This window comes from Myotis daubentonii, chromosome 7 (genome assembly GCF_963259705.1).
Source record: "Myotis daubentonii chromosome 7, mMyoDau2.1, whole genome shotgun sequence".
In the NCBI taxonomy this organism is placed as follows: Eukaryota; Metazoa; Chordata; class Mammalia; order Chiroptera; family Vespertilionidae; genus Myotis; species Myotis daubentonii.
Genome location: NC_081846.1, coordinates 39,498,356 through 39,511,441, shown reverse-complemented (window position 1 = coordinate 39,511,441; position 13,086 = coordinate 39,498,356).

Sequence of the window (13,086 nt, the reverse complement as noted above, 5' to 3'; positions counted from 1 at the left end):
ATGGAGGTTGTGGTAGGCAGAATAATAGCCCCTTAAGAGTGTCCATGTGTAGTCATGTGCTATATAGCATTTTGGTCAATGTTGGAACATACACAAGAGTGGTCCCATCCTATATAATAAAAGGCTAATATGCAAATTGTCCCCTTGATGGGGAGTTCAACCAGGAGTTCGACCAGGGGGCGGGGCTGGCCAGCCAACTACCTGAGGCCCCTCCTCCCAGTCAGCCCCACCCCAGATCTCCCTTCTCCCTCCCCAAGTGGGGCAGGCCAGCCTGACCCCACCCATGCATGAATTTGTGCACTGGGCCTCTGATAAGATTATAATGGAGCTGAACAACTCCTATCACCTAGAGATGTTGTAACATCATAGCAAAATGCATTACTCAGGTGTTTGTGGTAATGCTGGTGTAAACAAACCTATTGTTCTGCCAGTCATATGAAAGTACAATACATTCAGTTGTGCACACTACATAATACTTTATAATGATAATAAACAGCCGTGTTACTAGTTCATGTATTTACTATACTATTTATCATTATTTTAGAGTGTATTCTTTCTACATACCAGAAAAACAGTTTGCTGTAAAACACTAGGCTGTTTTACTCCAATAACAACTTAATACAACTTGTGTTCACCCCACCTCTTGATTGCATCAGCATCATTTTCCCCTTATGCTTGATATAATCTTGTATTGTTTTATTGAGCAACATACTGTGCAGGTGTGTAGGCTAGGAGCAATAAGATCAACCATATAGCCTAGGTGTGCAGAAGGCTATATACCAACTAGATTTGTGTCAGTGCACTCTGTGATGTTCACAGAGCGAAGAAATTGCCTAAGAAAGCATTTCTCAGAACATAACCCTGTACTTAAGTGGTATATGACTGTACCAGTAACCTGTGAATATATTACCTTGCATGGTGAAAGACACTCCGAAGATGTGATTAAATTAAGAATCTTGAGATAGGGAAATAATCCTGGATTATCTAGGTGGATCCAATCTAATCATATGCGAAGAAGCTTTCACAGCTGTGGTCAGAGGAGATGTGATCCAAGTGATGCTTTGAAGATAGAGGAAGGGGCCATAAGCCAAGGGATGTGGAAGCCCTCTAGAAGCTGAAAAAGGCAAGAAATCAAATTCTCTCAGAGTCTCCAGGAAGGAATGCAGCCCTGTGGACACTTTGGTTTTAGTTCAGTGAGTCCTGTATTGGGTTTCTGGTTTACAGAACTTTAGATATTAGGTTTGTGTTGTGTTTAGCCACTTAAGTGTGTGATAATTTGTTGCAGCAGCAATGGAAAACTAATGCACAGGTTTCCTCCAGTTTATTATTATTATTATTATTATTATTATTATTATTATTATTATCCTGTTGGACATTAACCTGGGATTGCTGAGTAGAAAAGGAGATGCAAGGGACTTAGATACCTGTGCTCATGTCCATTATATCAAAAAGTTCTGTAGTGAGAGCATTCAGGAAGAAAGGGGAGGGAGGGAAGAAGGAAGGAAGGAAGGAAGGAAGGAAGGAAGGAAGGAAGGAAGGAAGGAAGGAAGGAAGGAAGGGAGGGAGGGAGGAAGGAAGGAAGGAAGGAAGGAAGGAAGGAAGGAAGGAAGGAAGGAAGGAAGGGAGGGAGGGAGGAAGGAAAGGAGGGAGGGAGGGAGGGAGGGAGGGAGGGAGGGAGGGAGGGAGGGAGGGAGGAAGGGGAAGAACAAAGGAGAAAAGAAGGGAGATTCTTCAGATATTATGGTTACATTCCAGTTTTAAATTATGTCCTCAAGAGATAGAAATTTACCAAATAATCTTTTTAGTTTGGGAAGAGTCTTAGTCTGACACATGGCACAGTGGTTGCTACAATGGTAGTTAATGTCATTGGCAGAAAACTGGAAGGAGCATGTTCTACAACGTCATGCACAGAACTGATTGCGAGTTTTATCAACACTTGTCATTGAAAGGATTCTTGAATTTTTTCTGTTACTATTGAAATATACAAAATTCTATTTTTCAAGGTTATCAGCATTGGTAAGAACTCTCATAAATTCAAAATAAAAAGATATCCAAGAGCTTCCAAAGAAATACTCTATGACTTTTTATTATGAGTTCCATTTTTATGTATTATTTTGATTTTAAAATTCTAAAATGTAATACTTCCTTTCTATTAAAAAAAAAAAAAGGTATCCAAAACTTGAGAATTTAAGAAAAAGAATGGCTACATATCCTTTCAATGTCTTAATGGAATACTGTCTGACAGGTACATCCAAGGACTATTTATGTCCTGGGGGCAGTACTTCTGTTGCACTTACTATTTGCTATTAAAGAGGGCCCAATTCTGAAGGTTACCTGTGAAACTGCATGTTTTTGTCCAGTAGAGATGCGCATTACTTCCTTACAGTAGAAAAGAGAACCACAAAGATTATGTTTTATTGCCTTATAGGACAATCAGACTTGTTTGTAACATGGCCCATTTATTTCAGCATTCCTTTCCTGACTGATAAACTGCTGTTCATAAAATTTTCTCTTAAAGCTGGCTTATTCTTTAGTGGGTTCAAAAATCCTGATGTGTTCATTTTATATTTGTATGAGAATCATGTTTATAAATTTTTTAAAATTATATTTTGGCATTACGCAGTATTTTAGCTGTGTGTGTGTATATATGCGTGAGAGAGAAAGAGAGAATTCATGATATCATTTATGCTATATTAATAAAAGGATTCTATGTTGGTCTTAATTATATGTTAAGAATATTAAGAAATATTAGAGAAAGTCAAGACAGTCCTTAGTCTGAAAATCATTGCCAAAAACTACTAAACATAATAAATTATGTCTTTCAGTACTTTTTCTTATTCTGGGATTAAAGTATTTATAAAAGTATTCTTTGAAAAACCAAAATGTAGAATCTAACTTTTGAGTTTGGGCCTCAGAAAATTATTTCTTCTTCTCTTTTACCCTCCATATAGGATATGCAACAGTTTTTTTAAATTAAAATTTAAATACTAAGCAATGAAGAGATTTAAATTAAAAAATTTATAACTGTAGTCATTTGCAGTGTAAAAATGTGGTTTCTTATGATTTCAAGCTTTTAAAATGTTAATGTAATACATTGCTATGTAATTTTACAGGACAGTTTAATTCCCCTTGAAAATATGGACCTCAGTAAAGAGTCCAAATTAAAAAGAAATTAATATGTTTTGCCCTGATTGGTGTGGCTCAGTTGATTCAGTGTCATCTCATGCACCAGAAGGCACCAGAAGGTTAAAGGTTCAATTTTCTGGTCAGGGCACATACCTAGGTTGCAGGTTCGATGCTCGGTCAGGGAACTTACGGGAGGCAACCAATGGATGTGTTTCTCTGGCATCATTGTTTTCTCTCTTTCCCTTCCTCCCTCTCTAAAATCAATTAAAAATCTTTCTTAAAAAAAAGAAATTAATAAGTTTTAAATATTAAGTTATTTTCCTGGTCCTCTGAGTTCTATAATATCTAGGGCTGGTGAAAAATGTTACTTAAAGAAGATATCCAACAAGCAATCCTAATTAGGGATTTTTCACAATATCAGAAAATAAAGATGCTTTTAGAATGTGTGTTCTATATTTGTTTAATTATATTAATTACAATCAAATATCACAATAATAAAAATTCTGTTGGCATGGAAACTGGTAGAAACATATCCATCAAACACACTAGTGCTCCCTACATGGGATAAAAATCTTCATCATTTGCTCTGCTCAGAATCTTTCCAGTTTGGGACCACATCCTATTTAGAAGATTAAGTTGATCCATATATATAAAAATATTACCTGATGGCCTTTAATAATAGATAATATTAAAACTTCAAGTTTAGTATATCCATTTTATAGAAGCAAGAGTTATGTTTAAATTGTAATAAAAGATTATGGCTTTAATGACGAGTTTGAAAAACCCAAGAGTATTGTCTCGCACTGTCCAATATGGTAATCACTAGCCACATGTGATATTTGTGCATAAGACTGAATTAATTGAAATTAAATAAAATGTAAAATTCAGTCCTTTACTGAACACATTTCTAGTGCTCAGTATCCTCATGTTGTTGGTGGCTCTTGTATTAGACAATGCAAGTGTAGGACATTTCCCTCATTGCAGAAAATGCTACGGGACAATGCTGGTTTAGACTTCATCATGTTAATCATGCTTTTCTCTTTTCAAATGTTAAAGATAGATTCACTCTTATCTAAAGCTTAAACAATATAAGCATGGACAGGTATTCAAGGCAGCAAGTTCAACATCCTTAATTTACTTAAGAGGGGAATTTCAATGTGTTTCACATTTACCTACCTATGGTTTGAGTACATAAAACATTCTCTACTTGTACTTTAGATTAAAATGCATAGAAAGTGCTTCATTCATTCTTAAGATTTCTTAAAATTGTTTTGGTGTTGATTGATAACCATTTACAATAATTATTAAAATTAACAAATACCCAATAAAAATTAAAGAGACATTTATAGAATACTAAGGGCCCAGTGCATGAATTTGTACACCTTGAAAGGAACTGTGGGCCACGAGGCTGCGGTGGGCACAGGGACGGGTCTCAGCCAATCCTCTGCACCCCCGCCTGGCCCCTCCCACCATGGCTCCGGTCCCCTGTCTGCTGGCAGCCCTGCTCCCACTGCCTGATGGCATTGGCCCCACTTGCACCCGCTGACAGCATGGAGTGATTGGGGCTGGCGCCAGCAGCAAGTGCAAACGGGACTGGCACTGTCAGCAGGTGCGAGTGGCAGCTCCTGCACCGGTAGTGGGTGTGAGCAGGGCCAGTGCCAGCAGCAGGTGCAAGCGTCTGGCGGATCCATGGCGCTCAGGAGCAAAGAATTTTCAGTAACCACCAGATGCTCCCCCCGATGACAGCGACGGCACCCTGCCTTGGTCTGGTGCCTCCGCTCACCTGCTCCACCATCCCACCACAGCCGATGCCCTCCATGTTCCACGCTCTGCTGCCTGCTGCAAATGCCCGCCATGTTCCGCTCGCTTCCTGGCGGTCAGCACTCATCATAGCGACCAGTTGTTTGGTTGTTCTGCCGTTCGGTCTATTTGCATATTAGGGTTATAGATAGATAGATGATACATAGATAGATAGATAGATAGATAGATAGATAGATAGATAGATAGATGATAGATAGATAGATAGATAGATAAAGTAGTGTTTTATCAATTCAAATTCACTACCCTTAGACCAAAGCCCAATAAAAACCAGAATATGGCCCAGCCAGCATGGCTCATTGGTTGAGTCTTGACCTATGAATTAGGAGGTTCAATTCCCAATCAGGGCATATGCCAGGGTTGCAGGCTCCATTCCCAGTGTGGGGTGTGCAAGAGGCAGGTACTCAATGATTCTCTCTCATCATTGATGTTTCTATCTCTCTCCTTCTCCCTTCCTCTCGGAAATTAATAAAAATATTGTTTTAAAAAAGAATATGGATAATTTATCTCATGATAACTTGATTTCCAGACTCTAAAAATATTTATTATTTTTACTTAATGCATCTATGATTTTCCTTTCTTGGTCCAAATTCTGTAGTCATTATTCTATAACTCAGCAGGATGAAAGGTTAAATCAGCAATTGTTCCAGGCATCTTGTTTCCTGTCCACTCTAATCATAGTCAGGTGAGTCATACTGGTAGTGATAATGATTGCTTTAAAATAACTTAATTTAAATAATTTCTGATATAAAATAAAGGTAAATTAAATACCTTCTATTTTACACTGAGGGATTTTTCATGACAGTTTATTTACTTCTTAATATTAAGTCTATGTTTTAATCTTTCTTGTAGACCACATTATGTTTTTATTCCATTTAATGGAAAGAAAGAAACCCTGCAAAATTCCTGAAGAACCCCTCCTTGTATGAAAATTTCTAGGCATTATTTATAATTTTAATAACAGATGTTTGCACTACGATTGATATAACTTGAGAAGTGCTGGAAACAATGTTTATGTTTTCAATTTTCAAGCAGTCAAGCCAACTCCTCTGACATGTTATTGAGAAAAATATGAGACAAGAGGGACATTACTGATATCCTACCCCTCCCAGGATCAAGATAACCCAATATTATGTGGAAATAAAATGGTAATTTGAGTCTTGAACTAAAGATTCTGATTATTTAAATGTTATTTAAGAGATAAGATACATGGTAAAATGACAATTACATTTAAATATCTTATTTGTGTGTATGTTTAATATAATCTCTCATGTAAAGAGAGCCAAATTGAGTAATTTTAAAAGCAAATATTAGCAATAGGGGAAAAATTTAACCTAAACTAAAATTAAAGTATGTTTTTCATTAAATTGTATTGATTTACATAAAACCACTTTTATTCAAATCACTAATGTGTAACAGTGAAAGATTCATAATCTTACCTAATTACAGCAATCAGAAAGTGAAGTTCTGAGTCTGAGAAAATGGTTATGTCTCTTGTAGAATACATCAAATGCACATAAGCTGGAGTTAAAAGCACTCTAATTTCCAACTTTGTATTTAAAACAAAACACAGTACCAGCATGAAAGCATGCTTAACTACCACAAGATTTATCAGTGTAATTTAACTACATTAACAGATTGAGAAAAAAAATTGTGTTACCATTTCATAAGAGGCAGAAGAAGGCATTTGATCTAATAGACATGCAACCATCATTTTTAAAATAAAATTTTATTAAACAAGAAATAGAAGGAAATGCCCTAGCCTTATAAAATATATTTAGCAAAACCTATGCTAAACTCCACAGTAAAGAGTAAAATTTTAGGAGCTATCCTATCAAAATAAAGGGACAATAATTATGGCTGTTATGTCTAGTACAACAACCTTATGCTGGAGGTTCTTGCAATAAGGTAAGACAAAGAAAAATGCATAAAAAGAATAAAAGAGGCAAATTTTTTTGTGTTCAGGCAATATAATTAAATGTAGAGAAAAATCAAAAGGTGTTCATAAACAAAATCTTATTAATAAGAGAAGACTGAAACTTTGTTGGATGCAAAAATTAATACCTTCCCAGTGCACAAGTGAAAACTAATTAGAAAACATAATAGTGAAAACAATGAGAAAATATAATAGTAACAACAATCAACAATAGTAACAACAATGGTAACAACTAGCAGAAGATGAGACTTTTATGTTGAGAAAATTGCAACCATTACTGAAGGCCATGAAAAAAGACCCAAGAAACTGTCAAGATGCAGTGAGCTCACTAATGAGGTGACTCAATATGGTAATTAAGTTAATTCTCCACTCACTCATATGGAAACTGAATGCAACTCAAATGAAAATCCCATAGGATTCTATGTGCAACCAGGCAAACTGAGTCTAAAACTCATATGAAAGAATAAAATTCCAAGAATTGGCCAGATAATTTTGTAGAAAATGAAAAGAGATAACTTGTTTTGCCACATATCAAGATCTATAATGAAAATAGAATAAAACAACAAATATTATTTATTGGGGCAAGGATAGTCAATTAATCTAATCTGCAAATTAGAAATCCCAGAAAGGGCCATACATATGCAGAAACTTGACACATGACTGAGTTAATAATTGATTGTCATATAGAAAGAAAGAAAAAAAAGGTATTCACCTCATAGCATAACAAAAATTAGTTGCCAATACATTAAGAACCTAAATGGAAAAAGAATAAAACTTTTAAAAGGCATTAAAATAACCATAACAGAAAATATTAATGCATTTATCTATATTCAAATTTTAATTTAAAAAGCCACATCATGGGGGTATATTAAAAGACAAACCACAGTATGGGAGAAGATATTGTAATGTATATATAGAATGTCCCAAAAATGTATAAATTTTTGTGATAAAGTATGAGCATCTGAAATCCATAAAAATTCTTTCCAAATCAGTAAGTAAATAGTGAATGACTGAATGGTTTTAAATATACAAAAAGATGCTCAGCTTCACAAATAATCAACAAAGTGCACATTAGTGCAGTGGGACACCGTTTTATAACCATGAGCTTGGCAACATTTACAAAGTTTTACAGCACTAAGTTTTGTCAAAGATTAAGGAAATGAGTGAACTCTCATATACTGTTATTGGAAATATAAATTAGTTTAAGCCACTTTGGAGAGCAATTTTAAAAAATTGAATAATGTAAAGGTGTATGTACATTATAATCCAATAATTCTACTTTTAGAGATATAGAACTCTCTCAGTATGTAGACATTCTCACTCATGCACATGAGGACAGATATGTAAGGATAATCATTAAGGTATTATTGGCACTATTTAAAAATTAGAAACAACTTCCACATCCACCAACAAGGAAATAAATAAGCAAATTGGTGTATGTTTATATATAAAAGAATACTATTTGGCAGTGCAGTTAATGAACCGGAAATAAATGCATGGGCATGACTGCATCTCAGAAACTTGATTTTATTTTTATTTATTTTATTTTTAATATATTTCTATTGATTTCAGAGAGGAAGGGAAAGGGAGAGAGAGATAGAAACATCCAGTGATGAGAGAGAATCATTGATCTGTTGCCTCCTGCATACCCCACATTGGGGATAGAGCCCGTAACCCAGGCATGTGCCCTGACAGGGAACCTAACTGTGACCTCCTGGTTCATAGGTCGATGCTCAACCCCTGAGCCATGCCAGTCAGGCTAGACACATGATTTTAAAGTAAAATTTTTCAAAATTTCAAGCTTCTTCAGGGAAGAGTTTTCAAGCACTTTGACAAAAATGTTTCCATTCCTCCCATGCAGTAGGTAACAGCAGGCTCCCTTTTAGAGAGAGAATCTGCTCTCACTTTCACTTTGGTCTCCATCCCACCTTTCTGTATCTCCAAAATGAAGCCCAAATGTCAGTTGCTGTTTTGAATTACTTTGGTAGAGTTATTCTCACAGTATACAGTGTTTGATTTTATCTGTGCCTCCCTCAAAAATATATGAAGTCTTCTGATATAAAGATTTTAAACACAAACAATAACAACATATTATTTGTAAACATTACACAAATTGTAAAATTTTGAAAACATGGATAGGAAGGATACATATCTTAAGGAAATTATTTATTTCTGAATAAAGGAGTGAATTTGATTAGTGGAAAGAAACTTTATCTGAGCATTTGATTAAAAGCGAGAGATCAGCAAATCTGGTAAAACATTAACTTTAGTTAAATCTAGCTGATGGACTTACAGTTATTTGTTACATTATACTTGTTTGTACTTCTGAATTATTGTGAAATGGCAAGGATAATTTTTGAAGCATCCTGTGCAAACAGAAAAACAATAGAGAAAAGTCAATGAAATAAAGAGGAGGTTTTTTTAAAAAATCAATAAAATTGACAAATCTCTAGTAAGACTCCCAAAAGAGATAGAGTAAGAGAGAGAAGACTGAAATTACCAACATCTGGAATGAAAGACACCCCATATATGAACAAAATAATAAGGGAATACTCTAAATAACTCTGTCTACATACATTTGAAAACTTAGACCAAATTGACCAATTCTTTTAAAAAACCCACCATAACTCATCCAAGATAAAGTAGATCATATGAATATCCATATAACTATTAAGTAAATTGAATTCATAGTTTTAAAATTCCCCCCAAAAAGAAATCTCTACCAAACATTCAAAGGGAGGAGGAAAGGGAACATTTCCTAATCCATTTTATGAAATTGTTACCCTGATAACAATACCAGAGAAAAAGAAAAAAAAATATGAAGACCAATATACCTCATGAATATAGATGCAAATCCTTAACAAATATTAGCAAGTAGAATTAAAAAATATCTTATAATTCTTTTAAATTACACACCATAACCAAGTGGCATTTATTCCAGAGATGCAAGCTTCCTCAATAATAAAAATAAATCAATGGAGAACTTTCCCAACCTAATAAGCAATATACGTATACAAAAAACCTATAGCTAACTAAATAGTGAGAAACTCAAAGCTTTCCCACTAAGATCAAGTACAAAGTAAGGATGTTTCCTCCCCCCACTTCTCAGCATCATACTGGCAGTTCTAGGTAATACAACAAGACAATACCAATAAGAACAATAAAAAAAGACGAAGAAAAAAGAAATAAAAGGTATACAAATTGAAAAGGAAGAAATAAAACTGTGTATGTTTGCAGGTGGTGATTGTCCATGTAGAAAATCTGAAAGAATTGACACGAAAATTCCTGAAACTAATAATTATAGCAAGATTGCAGGTACAAGGTTAATATGAAGAATTAATCACTTTTTTATAGTAGTGGCATTGACCAAATGGAATTTAAATTAAAACACAATATTATTTATATAAGCATAAAAATTGAAATATTTAGGTATAAAGCGAATAAAATATGTATGAGAAAAACTCCAATGAACAAAATCCATGAACCAAATATATGGAGAGATATTTCATGTCCGCAGAAAGGCAGACTCTATATTGTCAAGAAGTCAGTTCTTTCCAGCTTGATCTATGGATTCAAGACAATTCAAATCAGAATTTCAGTAAGTTATTTTAAAGATATCAACAAACTGATTCTAGAGTTTATATGGAGAGGCAAAAGTTTCAAATACCCAACACAATACTGAAGAAAAAGAATAAAGTTGCTGGGTAGACACTACCCAACTCAAGATTTGCTATAAAGCTTCAGTATTCAACACATGGCATTGGCAAAATAATACACAAGTAGATAAATGGTCCAGAATAGAGTCTACTGATCCTGGATAAAGAAGCAAACAGCATGGATGGGCATGGAGCGCATTATGCTAAGGGAAATAAGCCAGTAAGAGAAAGATAAATATCACATGATCTCACTCATTTGTGGATTATAATGAATAACATAAACTGATGAACAAAAATAGACCCAGAGACAGAGAAGCATTGAACAGACCAACAAACTTCACAGGGAAGGGAGGGGAGGGGGGGTAGGTTAAGAGATCAACCAAAGGACTTGTATGCATGCATATAAGCAGACACTAGAGGGGTGAGGGCATGTGCTGGGGAGGAGGGGGGGGCGGTGGGAGTGGCTGGGAGATGTCAATGGGGGACAAAGGAGATATATGTAATACTTTAAACAATAAGGAATTAAAGAAGAAGCAAAGGCCATAAAATGGAGAAAAGATAATCTTTTCAACAAAAGGTGCTGAGACAGCTGGATACCCACATGCAAAAATATAAATCTATACACAGAATTTACATCTTTCACAAAATTAAAAATAGATCACAAACCTAAATGTAAAACATAAAACTATGGAAGTTCTCGAAGATAACATAGGAGAAAACTTAGATAACCTTGGCTGTGGTGATGCCTTTTTAGATTCAATTCCAAAGACAGGGTCCATGAAAGAAATACTTGATAAGCTAGACATCGCTAAAATCAAACATTTCTGTTCCATGAAAGACACTGTCAAAAGAGTGAGAAGACAAGCCTCGGAGTGGGGGAAAATACAACAGGTGAAATACTGTTATCAAAAATACACGAAGAACTCTTAAAACTCAAAAATAAGAAAGGAAATGACCCAATGAAAAAATGGGCAAAAAAAACCCTAACAGTTACCTCATCAGAGAAGAAAGACAGATGGCAAGTAAGCATGTGAGATGTTCCGTGTCATATGGAGTCAGGTATCTCATCAACAGTGAGGTACCATGGCACGCTTATTAGAATGGCCAAAATATGGAACAGTGACAACACCAAATGCTGGCAAATGTGTGGAGCCGGAGGAACTGTCATTCACTGTTAGTGGGAATGCCAAAGGGTGCATAGCTACTCAAAGACAGTTTGTCAGTTTCTTACAAAACTATGATCCAGATATAATAAATAGCCCCTGGTATTTAGCCAAAGGAGTTAAAAACTTGTGTGCATACAATAGACACGGACAACAGGGGTGTGAGAGCATGAGTGGGGGGGTAGGGGGTAATGTGGGGATAAGGACACATATGTAATAACTTAATCAATAAAAAAATTAAAAAAAACTTGTGTGCATACAAAGCCCGTGCACAGACGTTTATAGCAGCTTTATTCATAATTGCCAAAACTTGAAAACAACCAAGATATGTCCTCCAATAGGTAACTGAATAAATTATATTCCATGAAAAAAGAAATTATAAAAACAAAATAAGCTACCAAGTCATGAAAGACATGGAGATGTATATAATTCACTACACTAGTCAACAAAAATTATATTGAACTAGGGGCCCGGTGCACGAAATTCGTGCACTGGGTGTGGGGCGGGGGGGGGGGAGTGTCCCTCAGCCCAGCCTGCCCCCTCTCACATACTGGGAGCCCTCAGGCGTTGACCCCCATCACCCTCCAATCGCAGGATCGGCCCCTTGCCCAGGCCTGACGCCTCTGACAGAGGCGTCAGGCCTGGGCAGGGGACCCTCATTTCCCCCCATCACTGGTTCTGCCCCCAGCCCAGGCCTGATGCCTCTGGCCTAGGCGTCCGGCCCGGGCAGCGGGGACCTGCAGTGGCAGCGGGGGTTGCTGCGATCACGCAGGCTCCGCCCCTGCCCCTGCAGGATGCCTCTGGCTGAGGCGTCCGGCCCGGGCAGCGGGGACCGCAGCTGCAGCGGCCCCGCGATCGTGGGCTTCGCTTTAGGCCCAGGCAAGGGACCCCTAGCTCCTGGGACTGCCAGCTTCGACCGTGCCCAGCTCCCATCGCTGGCTCCACCCCTACTTCCTGCTATCACTGGCCAGGGCGCCTGATTCTCCGATCATGGCTGGGGGGCAGGGCAAAGGCGGCCCCAGGGCCGCCTTTGCCCTGCCCCCCAGCTCTTAGCTCCCCCCTGGGTTTCTGATCACTGTCAGTGGCAGGGGGCTTCTTCCTGCTTTCCCTTTCGCCTCCCTGCATTGTGCCTACATATGCAAATTAACCGCCATCTTGTTGGCAGTTAACTGCCAATCTTAGTTGGCAGTTAATTTGCATATAGCCCTGATTAGCCAATGAAAAGGGTATCGTCGTACGCCAATTTCCATTTTTCTCTTTTATTAGTGTAGATACTCACTATGTATGCCTGGTATTGTGGTATTCCAAGAACTAGAAATAACATTACAAGCAAACAAATATCATTGTCTATGGAGTTTATAGTCTAGAGAGTTATTTAAGAAAAAGA